Below are 20,588 nucleotides of genomic sequence, written 5' to 3'. Positions count from 1 at the left end.
CTTGACTCCCTCTTCTTTGTGGCAGCCTCTGAGATATTGGAACACTGCTATCATGTCCCCCCTCGTCCTTCTCTTCATTAAACTAGATATACTCAATTCCAGTAATTCAATTCCTTATATGTTTTAGCCTTCAGTCCCCTGATCATCTTTGTTGCTCTTGTCAGTATTCTTTCTAGAGTCTCAATATATTTTTTACATCATGGTAACCAAAATTGGATGCAGTAGTCTAAGTGTGGCCTTACCTAGGCATTGTAAAGTGGTATTAACACTTCACATAATCTTGATCTAGTTTTTGTTGAAACTCCATCAAGTTATCAGCCAAGAGATATCCAAAGAAGTGATTTGACATTGAGATTCTGGATGTTTGTATTGTATATTTTAATATTGTTGCTACTAATGTTACAAATTTTGAATTCTTAGTTATCCCTTAAACTGCTAATAGAAAAGCTAGTAGAATGCTCTACAAACTCGACGGGGGAAAAAGTGTGGATATCCAAAGAAAAGTAAACAGCACAATCAAGAGTTTGGAGGAACAAGACTTTCTAAAAAATAAAATAAAATAAAATGATAGCTTGCAATGATAAATTTAGTTTGACCAACAACACCAAAAAAAAAGGTTTTTAAATAAATAAATAAATAGTGAATACAGATTAATTTGAGGACTGTCTGGAATAAATTCAAAGCTTTTTATCCAGAGTGAGAAATAATTTGTGCCTCTTGGCAAGAAAAAAAATGAATTATATCATAGAAAATTGTTAAAGGATTTAAAAGAAGCTTTGAATGTTTATGCTAGAAATTATACATTGCAAATGTATCATGCCTTTAGACTTGTGAAACTGGAGCTTGACCAATTATATGCTTTGAATAATGAATATTTATTAAAATGTATTAAGCAGATCTGTTGGGAACAAGAAGAAAAGACTGGTAATCTGTTGGCTTCAGTTCTGAAACAATTGAAACAAAATAGAATAATTCTTATAAGAAATTATATAATTATATTAATTATCAGTTTATAGGATTTTTAAAAATCAAGTATATATATTGTGTCAAGATAGACATATACCTGCTCTACTGCTCTATGCTTTTTTTCCATAGTTTTTTTCAAGGCTTTTTGTAAGGAATTTGCTGTATCTAATCTGAATTCTGAAAAAAAAATACTACAGCTGAAACAATGACATCACAAAAAGCCCATCATATTAAATGGAATTCCTTTTGACTGGAATAAAAAACTGAAAGAAGCCTGTAGCTCCTATTTTGTTAAAATATATGCTAAATCTTTGGATAAAGAGATTTTATCTTCATCATTATGTGAGCCTTATATCATGTCTATCTATGGTTAAAATAGGAAAGGATTCTATAAACTGTACAGGCTATTGACTGAGATGCTTGTTCAATAGAAATGCAGTGATGATGACTGTTTCTTTGGGATAAAAACAACAAAGATATTAACTCTAATCTGGCATAATCTAGTTTTATGAAAGGACAGTTATACCTCTAATAGTATCAGACTTCGGTACATTCTACCATTGCATTCTGATAATAAACAAATATCTCAAAGGATGTTTTAAAAAAGCCTGATCCTTTTTCTGTTGAAGATGTAATAAATGCAAAGGCAGTATAGCATGATATCATTTGGCTACACATTAATAATAAAGTAGGCCAGGAAGAAGTTCAATTATAAAGAAGTTAATATTTGGCTAAACTATATATTCCAAATATGGAATTTATCTAGTTTTGCAGAGCTTATGTACTGTGTCACCCACAATCAAAAAAGGAAAAGATGTAATCTTGGAAGGATGTCAGGGTGCCAGTTTTTTTAAAAAAAATGGCTTTGACAATTTTCGGCCTATATGTTGGGTTTATATTAACAAAAATGAAGAATTTGATAATATGATTCTGTTTGGACAACATTTAACTCATTTAAATGTTATCCAAATAAATAATTACCCCATATTTTTGTCCTTTAATATATAGCTTTGGGTGAACTATTTTGATGGTATTTAAAAGTTTTGAACCTCTATTTTTGTTTTACTTTACCTGTACCTAAGAAAGATTATCTGTTTTGGTGCCTGATTTGTGGAACAGCTTCCCCCCCTAAAATTGACAGATTCTACTGTACTAGTGTTTTGCAAAGCCATGAGGACTGGGCTCTTGCCCAAGCTTCAGGGTTAGGAGATATTAGCTGGGAGCTCCAGAATGGGTACATGACTCTAATGTGGTTTTGGTTGGTTTTGTTTTAATGTAATAGGCTTTTGTTGTTGTTATTGTTCTCTCATTGTTCATTCATTATCCAGAATCTCTTAATAGATGGATGGACAAATTGGATAAATAAATAAATAAATAAATATTTTTTTTAAAAAAAAAAGAATCAGAGCATTCCACAGCCCTAATAAATATGAATGAAATGTTAGCTTGTTCATCAAATGTTAGGTTGATCCTCCTACATTGCACAATTCTTTTATACTACATACATTTCAGGTAAAGCAGCACATGTGTGTAAATTCGTTAATTGTCAAGTAATACCACACTGTGATTCTCTTCCAGAGCTATATTGTAAAAATTCAGATGACCATTCTGTTTGCTACTGTCTAGCCTATTCTCCCATTGGTGATTGCCTTAGTTAGCTTCCTTTTTACAGAGTATTGAACAGGAATTCCCATCTTCACCTGCAAAAAATAAAATGTTAGGTGAATAGAAGATTAAGAAGTGTATCCATCCTTTGTCAAACTAAATAACCTAAGGCTGAAGACTTTATCTCAGTGTCTTAGTTCTACCAGTTCCATGCTGGGTATGTGCTCCATTGAGATTATACAGCTGTAAACTGATACTGTATTATAGACATTTATTGTGGCCTCAAAGCGATCTCCTCTGCAGTAAAGGAGATCTTTGTTGTTTATTGATTGTATGAAAAGTCAAGTTTGTTTTGCTGTAACTTCCAAGCTTAGTGAACAAGCAGATTGATTTTTTTGTTATTGTTTTGACTTTAGGTTTCCAGGCAGAGGGATTCCATTACCTATGTACATTCACTTCAAACTGCAAGTAGAGATTTCCTCTTTTCCCCTCTCCATTATTCATTATTCTCTAAGGGTTAAGGCTAAAGTGTGAGAAAGGCATAAAAATGTTTCATTCATAAAGCCTTCTATTTTTCTTTGTGTGACAACATCGTTCCTTGGAATCACTGTATGGCAGGAGTGTCAAACTCTCAATGTCACGTGATGTGTTGCAATGTATTGTGACTTTTTTGCCTTTGCCAGCAATGGGGTGGGCGCGGTTTCAGGATGAGGCATCCGGCCCCTGGGCCCACAGTTTGACACTCCTGTTGTATGGAATCAGTAACACAATATGTGTCATTGAGTTAGTCTGTGCCATACACCAAATTGGGAAAAATGCATGTCACTCCAAATGTTGCTGAACTCAGAATCCCAGAGCCCTCACCTTTCACCATGCCAATATTTGTAACTTGGAAATTATAAATATTAAATGTTAAATTTAAATATTAATGGGAAACTAAAAATTGGGAAAAACTAATTAGGACATTGATTGTCTATAAACATTGAATGTTAAAATAACTAGTATAAACTAAAATTTATTGATAAAAGTAAGAAAGTTATTTTTATTTAATCGATATAATAAGAATTGTATTAGTTTAAATATGAGATAGTAAATACTAAAGGGAAAAGAGGAAATATTTAATGTAATAGTTTGAGATCTATACTAAAGATACTTGTATGTTATTGAATTATTGATTAACTCAGCCATCACGTTGCTTTTAAAATATTCCAATGTAAAGCTAGAAAATCAATAAAATTTTCTTTTTTAAAAAAGAGAACAGTTGAAGGTGTTCTGTTTAATGTAAGAGGAAAAGAAGTAGCCCAGGATTTATTGTAATTATAAAAAAAAAATCCCTCACCTCCCCCCTTCAAGTTGCTACCATATAAAATGACACTTTCTGTACTGTTATAACTTATTTTATTTACTATTTGATATATATTATGTTTTCCTTTCCATAAACGGTCAGATCCCAGTTTATACAAAGTATTGTTCCTGAGCTGTATTTCAGAGACAGAGGAAAAAGGAAGAAAAAACATACCTTTTATCAAATGTAAGTAAATTTCACACTCATCACATAGCATAGGTTTTGTCATGTGTCTGACTAATGAAACACTTCAAAGAATTTTCAGGCATGGTTTAACCTAAAAAAAACCTTTATTAGTGTAGAGACGTGTCAGCACAGCATGATGGATGCCAAGATCTGAATTTCCCTTCCCTTTGCACATAACATTCCAGGCATTTCCCCTCCCCTATTTTGGGGTCATGATTCACATCTTCCAATTAACTTGGAGGGCAAAGATTCACTTCCGTTCATTTTCCCGGGCTTTCCTTACTATCTCCTCCCTTTTCTCTGTCATCTGAATTAACTCTAAAAACACCAGACAGTTCTTCATATTTTGTCAAAGCAAGAATATTCAATATTAGCAGTGTTGACAGGTTTGTTCCGTCATCTCTGAATGCTAAAAAAGGAGTTGGGTCAAATATTTCAAGTCATCATGACACTAGGATATTGTGGCACTGTCTCTAAAGTCTCTTCTGTAGAACAACTGGTTGAAATGCAGTGGAGTTGAGAGGTGATGGTTTCAGTCAGGAAGCTGATCACTTCTCAACCCAAGACATCCACAAAGAACTGAGGTAGTATGGATTTGTGACATTGGCCAAATCAGACTCAAATCAAATACAGTAGTACTGAATGATCTCTGCCAATGTCTAGTCTTTCGCTAAATAAAATTACATATTAAAAAACATCTGCTTCTAAAACGATGCATTCAGGAAGAAGTATGCTTTTGAAAGTTGCAAATAAAAAGGGATAATTATATATAAAAAGCTCTTTAACATTAGAAAAAAAAATATGCCAAAAAAATTAGCATTGGGAAAGTTTACATAACAAAGAACATCAGAGAAATTTGTGGAAAAAAGGGAATATTTTAAAAAGGAATGTTACTTACAATAGCTTCATCTGTGAAGAAAATTGTGAACAAACCTTCCCTACTGACATAAAGTGAAACAAATGTATAGTGTGCAGCATACCCAGATCCTCAGCAGTTTTAGACTGTTTTCCCTTTATAATTCTAATCCAAGTTGCCTGAGAAATGTGGTTTCATATGGATTTCGGTCATAGATTGCATACAGTAGGGCAGGTCTTCTGGCCTCATTTCCCCATGCATAAAATGGGGCATTTATCAATTGTTAAGACCTGGCCTATCCTAAGTGGGATTTCTGGATCATTTTAAAATGTGGTGTAACTTTTGCACTGCATTTTATTATATAGGTGCTCAAAGATAATGTATAATTTTAAAAATGACATAAACAAAATCTAACAGAAAAGGAGGATTGATTAATATCCCTTCCCCCCAGTACTATATGTTCTGCCAACTCTTCCTTGTTAGAGGAATATAGTTTTTCTAAGCAGAACATTATCATAATGCATTAATGTTTGGAATTATAAAGTAGTTAGCACATTTTCAATTACATAGAACATTTGGCAATTAACATTGTGTTAATCATCCAGGTCTTAATTTTATGATACTTTTAAAGAATTATCTTACCCTCCACCTAGGTAAAATGATTTGGTTTATTGTCAGTGAATATAAAGTTAGATTTGAAATTTTGCATGCAGATCTGTTCAGAGTAGCATCTGATATTCATGATAGCCATTAGGACTTAAAACATTTCCTTTTTTCATCCTTTTGTTGCAACTCAACATTGATTAAATAAAGATTTCCCTTTTCACAAATAGGCTCCATTTATTTACAATTGTGGTTGTTGGATTAGACTTTTTGGAGAAATATGGCTGCTTTTTATTAATATTTATCATAGTAGGATTTTTTTTAGTTTTATTGTTGATTTTAAATTACTATTAGTTACCCAGAATCATAGAAGTGAAATGGATGAATATATACATTGCATGAATATATGCATGAATGAAGGAAAGAAGGAAGATAGAAAGAGAGAGAGCGAGGAGAGGAGAGGAGAGGAAAGGAGATAAGAAAGAAAGAAGAAAGAGAAAGAAAGAAAGAAAGAAAGAAAGAAAGAAAGAAAGAAAGAAAGAAAGAAAGAAAGAAAGAAAGAAAGAAAGGGAGAGGAGAGGAGAGGAGAGGAGAGGAGGGGAGGGGAGGGGAGGGGAGGGGAGGGGAGGGGAGAGGAGAGGAGAGGAGAGGAGAGGAGAGGAGAGGAGAGGAGAGGGAACAGTTGAGAACTGGAGGCACAGACCTCTAGTGGCTTTTCTCCTTCCTGAAAGGAATGGATAGAAAAGCTTCTTCCTTATAGGGAGCCATAAGGTTGGGCATTCTCTTTTCCTCCTATTTATTATCTCTACAAAGCCACTGAGTGAAATTATTCATCAGCATGGGGTCAAACATAATTATTAGTAATATGTAGATAATACTCAAGTGTGTACCTTGATCTCTTGCCCAGCAGGAGATGGTAGTGCTTCACCTCTAGTAAGATGAACTGGCTATAGATTTGAAAGATTTCTGATATCAGAGATATTCCACCTTTGGCTTTGGATGGGTTGCACTAACCTATATGGAATTCGTACATAACTTGGGGTTCTTTTAGAACCATAGCTCCTGTGTGAAAAACAGATGTTATATTGGCTAGTTATGGCCTTCTGGAATTCATAGCCATTCTTGGTTTAATAACCTTTTGTTTGGACTATTTACCACCCAAAACTTCAACTGGATTCCTTCTCTTAAGGAGCCTGTTGCATTTAGCATGGCCATTGATGAGAATTCTGGGAATTGAAATTACATATCTGATGACATGTAACTGACATGATAGCAGTGTTCCAATATCTCAGGGGCTGCCACAAAGAAGAGGGAGTCAAGCTCTTCTCCAAAGCACCTGAAGGCAGGACAAGAAGCAACGGATGGAAACTGATCAAGGAGAGAAGCAACCTAGAACTAAGGAGAAATTTCCTGACAGAACAATTAATCAGTGGAACAACTTGCCTCCAGAAGCTTTGAATGCTCCAACACTGGAAGTTTTTAAGAAGAGACTGGACAGCCATTTGTCTGAAATGGTATAGGGTTTCCTGCCTGAGCAGAGGTTTGGACTAGAAGACTTCCAAGGTGATGATGATGATTCATCTGGAAGCCACCAAGTTAAGGAAACCTGATGTAGATGAACCTGAGGAGATGAAACTGATACTCCATACAACTCCATGTGAGATGTATTTAGTCAACAAGCAATTAGCAATAGATAAAAAATGGGTTTTGCCTAAGCTCATGCAGTATGTTACAAGAAATTAGCAAAAACAACTTTGTATAGGCTTCCTACTGTGATTCTGTTAATTGAAATTATTCTACTTGTTTTACTCATTTGCTTTACCTGATATGTTTAACACTTGGAGTCCTCTTAACTCAATAGTTAGAATGCAGTGCTGCAGGCTAACTCTGCCCACAGTCTGGAGTTCATTCCTGACAGGCTCAATGTTAACTCAGCCTTCTAATCTTTCAAGATCAGTAAAATGAGGACCCAGATTGTTGGGGGCAATATGCTGACATTGTAAACTACCCAGAGAGTGCTGTAAAGCACTATGGGGTGCTATATATGTCTAAGTTCTATTGCTATTTATATTTTGATTAATAATTTTAATTATATATTGCTAGGAGACGTTGGTAATCAACAGGATATCAAGGTATATAAATACATACATACATACATAAAATTAAGTTGGCACAAAAGTGTATAGAAAAGCTGCAGAAAAAGTACCATTTCAAACATAAGCAACAAATAGAATACGAGCACCCTTGCAAATGCTTCCTCTCTTGATTTCAATTTCTTATCTGTGGAAGAGATCTGTGAATAAATGTGCCTGTGAGTGTGACTGAATATACTGACAATATGTAATTAAATAATTAAAATAAAAGAATGTTAAAATAACTATGGGCCTTCTGGGAGATTCAGCTTTTGGCATGCTTTTTTGAAAAGCTGGCCAAAAAACACAAGGCTATGAGAGTTCCCAATAGATAGAGATTTATAAAAATGTAAAGATCAAGGCTTTGCTTTGGACCTCAGCCAGATGTATTATTTGATGGAAAACATGAGACTGTAGGGGAGTGAGAGAGTTCACATAGGGAGGTGCAATCATGTCCAAAATGTGCTGTGGCTCAACCATTTGGGATTTTAAAAAAATCATAATCAGTTATGGTTTTGTTTTATTTTTTATGTATTGCAGCTCCTTGCTTGTGCTAAACGGTTTTGGGCTTGCTGTCAATGAAGTCTCCATTACTGGAAGAGAACAAAAAAGTCAGTTGCAATGAAATCATCTGAGAACTTTTTTATTCTGATTCAGAGAGCAGTTGACATACAGCTGCCTTTCCTTTAGGCAAATTTCAACATTCATTCTTTTCCAACAGAATTGTCATCTGGATGTTTTCTACAAAGATAGAACAATGCTGCACAGTTCTACAACTCAGGTCAAATCTGGGAGTGTAAGTACTTAAGCATCAATCAGGTCATTTAATATTTATTTAACTGTTGCATTCTTGAATAAACAGACATCATCAACAACAACAACAAAAGGTAGCTACCTAAGAGCATGTATGTGTTTTTGAATTTTATAGGGTTTTTAGGATCATAGATTTTTTAATGGCAGCTCAAATGATGTTTCTGATTCTTTTCTCTGGATTAAAAAATAAGGTTCACTGTGTGATTATCTGTCTGTATACTTGGATAATCATTTCCAGAAACAAATGGCAAGAGAGAAGAGAATTCCGTTCTGCCCAAGTGAGGATGAATATGAGATTTTTTAGAGTCAGCAGAGAGTTAAAAATTAGAGGCCCTTTTGACAGCTAGATATCACTCCTGCCCCTTCCTCAAGAATTCAGGAGAAAAATTATTCACTCTTAATTCTTTTCTTTGGACACACATACCAACATCTCATGGAAAAGTTTTATAAGGAGGAGATAGCTATGTCAGCCTACCAGAAGGATTTAGGTAGCACCTTTAAATTAAATGAACAATTTACTTTAAAAAAACTTGTTACTGTAAAACAGTACTATTAGGCTCCTGGTTTCCGGCTTCATGAAAGACTAACTGAAAATTTATCAGGGAGTTAAACTTAATGTTATGGGTAACTTACATCTTAGTGAGCTAAGATGTCTCCAAAGTAGTAGAGATGATGCTGTGTCAAGATTGACAGACTGGTGACAAGTCTCGTCTAATGCAGACATGTCAAACTCGCAACGTCACGTGACATCATGCAATGTATCAGGATGGTTTTGCCAGCAATAGGGTGGGCACTGCTTCCAGATGATGTGTCTGGCCCATGGGCCGGCAGTTTGACAGCCCTGGTCTAATGGAACCTTTCCAGATAGACAGGAAGAGAGATTGGCCACTTGTGCTCCAGACAGCTGCTTCTCAAGAGGAGACCACAGGACAGTGGTCAATTTATGGATTCAAATGCTGGGAAATAAGGAAAGACATCAAGCCTTACTTTTAATTTAACTATTTTAAAGCTAAAAGAGGTCTTCCAAGAAACAAGCTTGAAAAACTACCTGGGCACTAATCTTTTATTCCAAAAAGAAGAGAAAAAAATTAACAATTAATGATTTAAAAATGCAAAGTAAATGGCAGATAGCTAGATAAGATAATTTGAGTTGAACTAAAGGAAATGTACTAAATTTGAAATATTTGATTTTATATTTGAAATATTATAACTTTTGCTATTAGTCTTGAAAGAATTAAAAACAAAATATTTTCATGGGAACAAAAATTGTTTAGTTTTTGTTTTTAAAAGAAAGAACCAAACAAACTGAGGCAGATTATGGGATACAGAAATAATACATTAGAGGGAGGTAAGGACCCTAGGCAGGGGGGGGGAGAGCAAAACAAAGCCTGTTTGTTAGCTCTTAATTTGATGGTTAGCAAGTGATATTTGTAAAATGACAGATAACGATATTACACTGGAGACACTTCAAAGGATTTTTAAAGAAATGAGAAAGAAGCTCACAGCTGCAATGATAGCAACAATATTTGCTCATGCAAATACAGTATTTAAAGGGGATTTTAAAGAAGACATGAAGGAGAATAATTTGGAAAAATTGAGACCAATAGGATGAAGAACTGAAACAAATTTTAATCTATGCAGAAATATTGGAAAATAACATTTGTGGATTACAAAAGAAATTATAAAACACAGATGAACATTAAAGTGGAAATACAAATGATAAACTAAGAAATGAAAAAAATTCTGTATAATGAATCTTTACAAGATTTTTTTTTAAAAAAAGGGTTATTACATCCATGAAGAAACTCCCAAGATGGGAGAAAGAAAATTTGGATAGAGATCAAATCTATGACATTTTTAATGAAGTAAATATAAATATTGTCAGGACCAAAAAGAAAGGAATATAAAGTTAACCTGCTTGATCAGGGTTAAAATAAGAAATACTTTCATAAAGTTCTCGGTACCCTTTGTGGAATTTTTGCTGAATCTGCACAGAAGTATTTAATGGTTTTTGGTTTTGTGAATAAATAAAGATTAGGATATGGAAAAAAGTGTTTTATGTAAAAGAAATATTAAGTTTGCTTATGATTGTTGTAAAGAAGATTGGAGTCCCTCTTTAAATATTATTTTTCTCTCTCTTCTTTTTCTCTTTCTCTTTTTCTTTCTCTTCTTATCATTTTTCTTTGCTTTATGTTTTACTTCAACGTATTTTTTTTTTACTATTGTTAAAGTTTCTAATAAAAAGTATTGGCTTTATTTCCTATATTATTTATATTTGAAATATCTTTTCAAAAACAAATCTGTCACCTATCTGTTATCACTTCAGAAATTATAACTATGACAATTTGATGGGACTGGCTGAATTTATCACTCCATAACTGCAGCTTCTAATATGGCGTGCATACCATATTAGGAACCATAACAGGAACTCATACTGAAGATGAATATCAGCTCACAAATATTTGTCAACAGATTAATTTGAGCACACTGAATCTCTAATCATCAGGGCTTTTGTTCATAACTAGATATCCATTACTTTAATGTACAGTATCAATGGATTATTGTAGATGCAACATCATCAAGACAACATTTTCAGATCAATTTACCCACAATGTTTTCAAATCAGATTAGTGTGCATGTTCAGAAACTAGTACATGTCCAGTTATGAGATACAGTAAAATCTAGCAATAAACATGTTCAAACCATCTTCACTTTAGAAACAAGGATGTTTGATTAAAATAAATCTATACATTGGCTGTATTCACTCAACATGTATAAGCAGCTTATTTTCTAGACTAGGAGATTGTGTGAAAGCAGTTGCTTGATAGTTATGTTATGTGCAGATGATTCTCCACTTTTCAACCTAAAGTTCTAATCTGAATAGGATAATTATATTGGGGAGTAAGGTTTCCTGCCACTTTGCTCTCTTTAGCAAGAAAGACGAAAGATTTTGTGGACACTGATGAAACTTGCTTGCATCCCATTCTCTTTAATATGGGCAACTTTAACATGGCAACTGAGAAAACAAAGACTGAGGCTTCCCTTCTTTTCTGTGGTAATCTTAGTCTAGATCAGGGCTTTTCAACCTTTTCACCCATTGTACCACTTTTAGGATATGGCAATTTCCGAGTACCACCAGTCGCCTAGCAAGGTGTCAAAAACTTGATGACCCCCCAAAAAAGAAAAAAAAATGATGATGTACAGGTAGTCTTCGACTTACAACAGTTTGCTTAGTGACTGTTCGAAGTTACAATGGCGCTCTTCCTCCCGTCCGAAGTTTTCATTGTTGTGAGCATTTCTGTTGAGGATTGGCAGTGGGGGGTGGGCTGGGGGGAGTGTTTGGTTTTTATCTCCCCCCCCCGTCTGCTGGGTGGTTGCAGCAGATTTTGGTCACTTCACATGACCCTGGGACACTGTGACCGTCATAAATATGAATCAGTTCCAAGCATCTGAATGTAAATCACACAAGACCCTGGAGATGCTGCAACATTCCAATTGATCGGCGCTTCTTCTGGGCCCAGCTGGAGCCTGGCACTGATCCTGGTGCTTCCACTGAGCCCTGACAGCCCCGAAGAAGCGCTGATCCTGGCACTTCTGCTGAGCCCTGACAACCCTGCAACTCCAGCCATCTCTCGCTCAGGCTTGTGCAGTGCTGCCACCAGTTCAGCTCATTCCCCTCCCCCGCTACCCCTTTTCTAGGATGGTCATGTACCACCTGCCAGGTGCCAATGTACCACAGGTGGTACCCATACCACTGGTTGAAAATCCTTGGTCTGGATAATGGCTAAGCTATATTTTACCTTACGTAAAGATAAATAAATAAATAAATAAATAAAAAGTGGGGGAAGGGAAGATTGTGCCCTACATAAATAAGTTAAAATAGAACTTATCCTTATTTAAGTCACAATGTATCAATTTGTTTAAAATTCTGAAAGGAATTAATATAGTTCTCACTCTCTCAAGGCATCAACAGGAATCCAGTCAAAATACGGTTGGATAGGAATATGATAAAAAAAATAATAATAAATATTTTTTTGGGAGGGAGAAAGTCAGATCTTCCCTTTAAAGCAAAAGTTTGCAAGTAAAAAAGAAGGCTTTAATTTTCCTGTCTTTAAATTATACAGTTGGACATTTGTATAGTGTGTTAGAATGAAAATTACATTGAATATGTTCTATTATGGACCACACTGAAGAGTTATTATCTGGTACCCCTGGAATCTGGGCAGGTGCTCAGTTCCAAGTATAGAAGAAATTATATGATATTTCTGACACTGAAGCCAATAGAAGCCAGGCAAGAAATTAAAATTTAACCTTAGTTCTCATGAGAGATTGACTCTTTGGAATAATCCTTATTTGAAAATGACTGGAAAGGTAAATGGTGAAAATAGGGTAATTATTCTTAATCACTTGATTATTAAAGATACCTTTAAGACATTTGAAACATAAAAGGAATTTCATTTAGCTAACCAGCTTAGTGACAATATGTGCAGTTATAGCACTTACAAATTTCTGTTTTTGGGTCGAATAGTCTTATCTGCCTCTGAAACACAGCTAACATTGTATTAGAGAAGCTAGAAGCTAATTTTATAGACGCTAAATTAACTAAGCTAATTTAGTTATACCAACAACTTGAAGATTTTGCAAATACAAATAATAATATACAAAAATGTAGTAGAAATATCTTTTATTGGAAGATCAATACTCTCTGGCTTTAAGAAATATTAAATATGTTTTATATGATTTTTTAAAAAATAATATTTTTGTGATTTTAAAAACAATCTGTTGGACCTCCCACGAATGTGTAGAAATGTCATTAGAGTCATAGAACTGGACATGTCAATTGGTATTTATTTAGGGATAGGGCAGTGTTATTAAGATGACCCAGATCCTTTAAGTTTTAAAGAGCTTAATATACTATTAAATTATATCTTCAACATTTAGGATATGTTCTGTTACGAAGAGTTTACAATATGTTGTGCCTGGATTGCCCTAAAAAGAGCGATTACATGTTCCTGGAAGAATGCCTATATACCAAATTCTAAAACGTGATTGAGTAAAATTTGTTTTCACAGAGATAATCACCGTATACATGAAGAACAATTTTAATCCCTAGCATATATAAGCAATATTTTCAAAGACTATTGTGATAATGAAGAGTAATATTTTATAAATTTCTGAATGCTCAGGATTTCAGCAAGCAATAAAAGTTAAATTTAACAATAAATCAGTTTGGGTGTTCTATGTACAAGCTGAAGCCTATCTGGGATGCAAAAATCAGATGATGAACAACTATTTCTGCTGCTGATCCCTTGGATTTTTCATATCTCAGAGCTTATGGGAAATACATGAGTATTTTCTGGAGTTAGTATGACCTCTGAATCTAAAACCATTCCTCTTGTACAAGAAGGTAAGTTATTTTTAGTGTGGAAAAGGAAATTATTCAACCTGTCACACATGAAGGCAAACGCTCTTTGTGCTAGGCTCTAACCAAACTAAATCCAGATTTCTGTTTAGGTTGGTGGGTTATTCAACTGAGTGGAAGGCAAAAATTATACGAGTATATGGAGATGACCAGGGAAGCTATTTCAGAAGATTTCCAATGAAGAGCCAATTTTATCTTAACATGTTTTTACAAAGTGCAAATAATTTTATTGTTTTTATTAAAACAAGCAGAGTAAACTTAGATGAAATGGACTTACTTAAGGTGCCATGTTTTTGTCATTATAAAGTAGCACAACTACTTTTTAGGATGTAGTATAATACCTTTTTCATAACAGAATCAATAATTCACAATAAGTCAACCCATGGAAGATATAAAATAGTAATTAAAACAAAGCTGCTAGTCAATTTTTTTTAACTTTGAATACGACTTTAAATATACCCACTCTTTTATAATGTTGGGCAATTTTTTTGACAAGGGCATTTATTTTTGTTCTACTTTCTTGCCCATTTGCAGACAACAGCAATGTTTACTGCATCCATTCAGTTATTCCCATTTAGACGAAAGATAGAGGTAGTATTTGCATGTGATCAACATGGTTCTACAAACCGAGATAGTTGAGGGGGTGGAAAAGGAAAGAAGCATCTGTTTCTTGCTTAGCTAGAAAGATTGATATATGATATTAAATCTCAACATAAATGAGCTGTTATCTTGAGTTCTGTATTCACAATAAGAAAGAATTGGTCTGTTCTAAGGTTCCAAAGAATTGAGGCCTTTGAACTATGGTGCTGGAGAAGACTCCTTCGAGTCCCTTGGACTGCAAGGCGTTCAAACCGATCAGTCCTAGAAGAGATCAACCCCGACTGCTCTTTAGAAGGCCAGATCCTGAAGCTGAAACTCAAATACTTTGGCCACCTAATGAGAAGGAAGGATTCACTGGAGAAGGGCCTAATGCTGGGAAAGATTGAGGGCAATAGAAGAAGGGGACAACAGAGAATGAGATGGCTGGATGGAGTCACTGAACCAGTAGGTGTGAGCTTAAATGGACTCCAGAAGATGATAGAGGGCAGGAAGACCTGGAGGAACGTTGTCCATGGGGTCGCGATGGGTCGGACATGACTTCGCAATTAACAACAACAACAACAAAGGTTCCATTCTTGGCCTTGTGTTGTTCAACGTGTTTAGAAATTACTTGGACGTGGAGTTAAAAAATATAATTATCAAATTGGTAAACAATACAAATTTAAGAGGACATAGCAAACACCTTAGAGGACAGTATCAAGATTTAGGAAAATCTTGGCAGGCACAAAGTGAATTTGGCTAGAGGAGGAAAAAAATCAAAAGCATGAATTTCATGACTCAGAAGGGACTGAGAAGCCACAAAGTAGCTCCCTGTGATTTGTTGCTTTGAGCCCTTGTAATAGAAAGAGTTGGGTTACTTAAACATGTACTATGTTTTGAAATGTACTGCACTTTTAAGTAGACTGCTCAGTCTGTTCTGTCAGAGAAAGGGTACAATGCGCAGTCTGAAGAAGTGACTGTAGAACACCGAGACACCTTGTGAATTCAACAGCGTTGTTTCCATTTTTATTGTTGCTGCTGTTGTTGTATTTTGTTAGACTGAACACATATCTGTATGCTGTTTCCTAAATATAAAAACAAAGTTGTAAAAAGTTTAGTGTTAGAGGTGGATTTTTTTTAAAAAAAAAAAAAAGTAGATGATCTAGGATGAAAGGAACCATGCCTTTAGAATTCTCCCTTCTCAAAAGCTTGTCACCAGACATGGGTAAAATGAATGAGAGAGGAGCTGAATGCTGGGAGAACCTCAGAATTCCAGTTCAGGACTGGTAACCAAGGGTTATATAGCTTCCATGTGAAAAAAAATGTAAATATATGTGTGTGTGTGAGAGAGAGAGTTTGTATGCACTGTGGTGTTCAGTGCATAGCTAGGCAATTCAACATCTACTAGATATTTGAGTGTCAAAATCATTCTCACAGCCATTTAGCCAACAGTAAGAAGGAACTAGGGGACATGTAGTCCAAAACATGTGACGCACATGAACTTACTGATGTCAGATATATGGCAGTATTTTTATTAAGGAGACAAAGATTGGATCCAGGCAACACTTTTTCCCCCCCAAGCTTTGCAGAGTGGTACAATGTCCAAGAACGTAACAATTGGCTACCTATTTTTATTCTAGCAGGCCTCAATTACAGAACACTTCTTTTGGTACTATGGAGGCTAATTTTCTGATTCTTTTGATTCTGCTAATAATCACAATGTACAATAGGTTTTCCTGTGTGTTCACTTCAGTAAACTCTGTATAAACGGAGCATAAATCTTAAATTCTGAAGCGGGAAAAAAAGTTATTGTAACTCCTCTGAAACTATAGGCTTGTAAATGAGATTATGTGCTGAATGTTACTTTCACTTATTCATTGACAAGGTTGTGTGGTGCTAAATGTACCTATTAAAGTCCTGAAAACATTCTTTTTAAGCCACTATTTACCTCACCTTCCTCGTTCTTCTGACTGTAGGACAAATTTCTTTGTCCTTGTGAATTCTCTGGAGAGGAACATCTATGAGAAGGTAATTATTATGAATGTGGTAATGTGCCTTATCTGAGCTAAGGTTTTACTAACATATGCTGCAGTTTATGACCATAAACTGCTGGATAGTAATGTCCTTGAAAGGTTCATATTTATGTGCTGAAAATAGTGGAACTAGTTCTTTTATTATTAAAATATTAAGTGCACCATATTTCTCATGTTATATGACATGATAAATACACGTTAGAAAAATACACAAGAGCAGGCTCTTGGCTTTATGCCATTCCAAAGCTAAAGGACTGTGGAATCCAGAGAAACTATGACAGCGAGAGCTGAGATTTCCTGTGCAACGAAAATGAAATGGAGTTTCAAGTACTCTTGCCTGTTTGCTTAAAGGCAGCATTTGTATGTGCAAGTCTGGACCAGCCATACCCAGAATCCAGGGGAAGGAGTAAAACTATCCTTTCTATCGACTGAAACAAATTAGAGGTGTGCAGTTTGGACTTAAGCAAGTTTATTTGTTAATAAGCTCCAGCAAAGGTAATGGGACTAAATCTATGGTACGGATGCTTCGGATGGCGTACCAGTGTTAATTTTACAATATGCCTGATGTAGGCTTCTGCGTTTCTAGTTTCATGACTGGGATATTCATATCTAGGCAGGATACAATAAAATGTTAATGTATAAAACATATTTCTATGTTAAAAATTTTAAGAGGAGGCCAGAAGACTTTCAGGGCACTAAATAGCTTCATGGCTATATGCCTCTCTGGCCTCCCCACATGAGGCTGCATAGCCATGTTTTAACTCCTTTTTGGGAAGGCCAAGAGGGTGAGGGCCTGTCTCACCTACAGGAGAAGAATATTCCACAGGGTGGGACAATGACAGAGAAGGGTCTCTTCCCAACCCCCCCCCCATTGGAATTCTTTAATTGATGGGATCTGTGACATACTTTCCCTGCCTGGCTAGGTGGGATAGGCTAATGTAACAGGATGAAATCATTGCCATCAATTTTACATCACAGCCATTTTCTTCTTTTTTTTATCCATTTATACTTTTGGAAATGTATAGAAAAATCATCCTGATATAATAATAGTTTGTTTCTACTTACTTAAATATGCATAAAATGTGTTGATGAAAATGGGAGACGTCTGCCTCCCTAAGTATTTATATAAAATATTTCTTTGTTTTCCTTCGGCTAGAGAAATTCAGAACATTTAAAAAAAATAAACCCTATCTGCAGTCACTGAAATGCAATATAATGAAAACAAGTAATGAGAGAAGAATGAAACATATTAGCTAAGCAGATGAAACCAAAGGCAGGAATGGGTATTAAAGTCTAAAAAAAGTGACAAAACCAAATGTCAACTGAAATGTTTGGACAATTAGAAACAGCAAAATGTGGAGATTGAAAGTACCATTAAATGTAGCTAAAGCTACAGGGCCTCAAACAGAGACAAAATGAGTACCAGCAAAGCCATTTTGAGGAACATGTTGAATATCTCATCCTTCTCCTTCAGGCTCATCATCCAGCAAATGTTTGATAATGGCAGCATTTACAACCTGGAAGTTCTGACATTATGAAGGTGTTCATCATATAGCCAGTATTTATCTGCGGATCAGCTATCCTACTGTTGCCTCTATGCCCACTCCATCATCAATGGATACAAGCTAGTCTTGACTGAGGCTGCGGAGGCAACATACTTTTTCTCATTAAGTGAAAAGTGAAGGCCTTCTTGGCTGATCTGTCAACATTTGCAGCTGTTGCCCTAGTAGTGACTGAAGCAGCTGCTCCTACTGAGCAGCTCCAGCCAAAGAGGAAGTCAAAGAACAAGTCTGATGAAGATATGGGCTTTGGGCTCTTTGACTAACCACCTGTTGTAGGCTGAGTGGAGTGCAATTCAAAAGAAATAAATAAAAGTATACTTCTTTACTAAAAAAAATCTTCAGGGCCATCACATTTCAGAGTATCAGTTTTCTGATTTTGCAAACAGGTTTATTATCACTTATGTTAAGAAAGGTAATCCTGATTACTTACTTTGTCAGTGTTTTGAATCTATATTGTCACTTTAAAAAAATATTTTAAAAATTACATTTAAGAATTCTGTCTAAGGTATGCTATCCTATTCTATAATCTATGACAGAGATCAAGCCAGCCAAAGTAATCAGTAAATACACTTATCTGAAAATAATTTTTATGTTTTACTTTAAATATTTTGCTATTACATAATTAAAAGGCATATAGGTTTTTAGATTTTATTTATTTATTTTTGTGGGGATGCAAGGTCTTGTTTTGGTACATGTCTTAGTGAGACCTTCTGGTTTAATTTTTTTAACAAGAAGCCTCTAAGCCAGGTTTATATAGCTTAGAGCTGTGATGGCGAACCTATAGTACGCGTGCCACAGGTGGCACTCAGAGCCCTCTCTGTGGACACACACGCCATCGCCCCAGTCCTAGGCCTTCAGCTGGGTTTTATAAAATCTTCACTTTAGGCCTCCGCCACCTTGTGCAAAAAACAAAACAAAAACGATTTAAGCAGTCAATCAATTTCAACTTCTCGCAGAAAAAAAAAATCTCGCAAAGTTGGAATTGATTGATTGAACTTTTTAATCCCACCCGGTCTGCTGTTATCACCATAGCCTTGCCCACCCAATGGGCCACACCCATCCAATGGGCCACGCCCACCCGGCACCTGACGATACATAAGTGGGTTTTGAGTTGCAGTTTGGGCACTCGGTCTCTAAAAGGTTTGCCATCACTGGCTTAGAGCCTCACTTAGTCTCACTCCAACATCAGACAGTGCTGTAGCATCTTAACCTCAATTGAGCTTTGTTGGGGATGTCACTCTAGAATGAACATACTAGCACCAGAAAGTCTTCCTTGTGAATAGTACATAGTATATCTCTGCCAAAGATAATGTTTGATCCATGGAATGCTCGTCTTATCTAACACTTTGCTACCCCATTCAGAAGATCTTCCCCAGGCAATATGGTGTGCTATTCTAGTGAATTCAGTTATGCAACAAAGAATGAATATTCTGGAGATTAATCTTTGTCTATCTTAAATCTGACAATCAAGACATGACAGTTTGGGGGCACGCCAGACTTAGAATACTCAGGATGCCTTGTAGAACCATTTTTAATTATCCATTCTCTTAGTGAGTTTGGATTTCTGGAATAGATCTAATGATGTGCTTACATTATGGAGAGTTTAAAAAGCATCCTGTTGATTTGACCTGTTAACTGTGTGTTTTCATATAGTAGATAGACGTCAGTCTAAGTGGGTTGGGTAAACAGTGTTGTAGAAATTCATAAATTGTGTGTCTGCTTTGCAAGAGGGGAGGACTTGTTATCTTTGAAATATATTTGTCAGTATACAGCTGGGAGGGACAATGTATGTATATGTCTGTCTTGTATTTTTTTCCTTATTATTCCCTTTTTTGTATAGTCTTGTCTAGTTTTGTTTTATTTATTTATTTATTTATTTATTTATTTATTTATTTATTTATTTATGAGACTTATATACCGCTTTAAGTGCAAGCACTCTCTAAGCGGTGTACACCAGTAAGCAATGTATATATATATATTTACATTGCCCCCAACAATCTGGGTCCTCATTTTACCTACCTCGGAAGGATGGAAGGTTGAGTCAACCTTGAGCCGGTGAGATTTGAACCGCTGACCTGCTGAACACAGTCAGCTAAAGTGGCCTGCAGTACTGCATTCTAACTGCTGCGCCACCTCGGCTCATGTTTTGTTTTTTTCCCTTTTTTGGTGTTTGTATTTTAAGATTTTGAACAAAATAAAAAAATTTGTCAAATAAAAGTATCCTGAAAGAAAGCAACAACAACAACAAAAAACAACAACAAAAAAACAACAACAACAGGTTTGCATCAAGCCAAGAAAGTTGCATGGAAAGATAGCAGACTGCTCCCTTTTCTACTAGAATGCCTCACCTACATTCAAATCCTTCTTTGGGGGCAATGGGCAGGTCCTCTTAAGTTGATCATTGGGCAAAATCATGGCAAAGGCTTCTACTACTTACCTTATGTTTCAACATAATCCTACGGATTGAAACAGGCACCTAGGATTTC

The 20,588-nt window shown here is 35.5% G+C and overlaps 1 pseudogene; it reads left to right on the top strand.

The window, feature by feature from the left end:
• Nucleotides 1-13,873: 13,873 nt before the first annotated feature.
• Nucleotides 13,874-18,365, top strand: LOC120307692 (annotated as a pseudogene).
• The last annotated feature ends 2,223 nt before the right edge of the window (nt 18,366-20,588 follow it).

Source organism: Crotalus tigris, unplaced genomic scaffold (assembly GCF_016545835.1).
Source record: "Crotalus tigris isolate CLP2741 ecotype Arizona unplaced genomic scaffold, ASM1654583v1 scf7180000017804.1919176, whole genome shotgun sequence".
NCBI classification, from domain to species: domain Eukaryota; kingdom Metazoa; phylum Chordata; class Lepidosauria; order Squamata; family Viperidae; genus Crotalus; species Crotalus tigris.
Note: the sequence above shows the minus strand (reverse complement) of the source record. Positions and strands in the feature narration are given on the sequence as shown.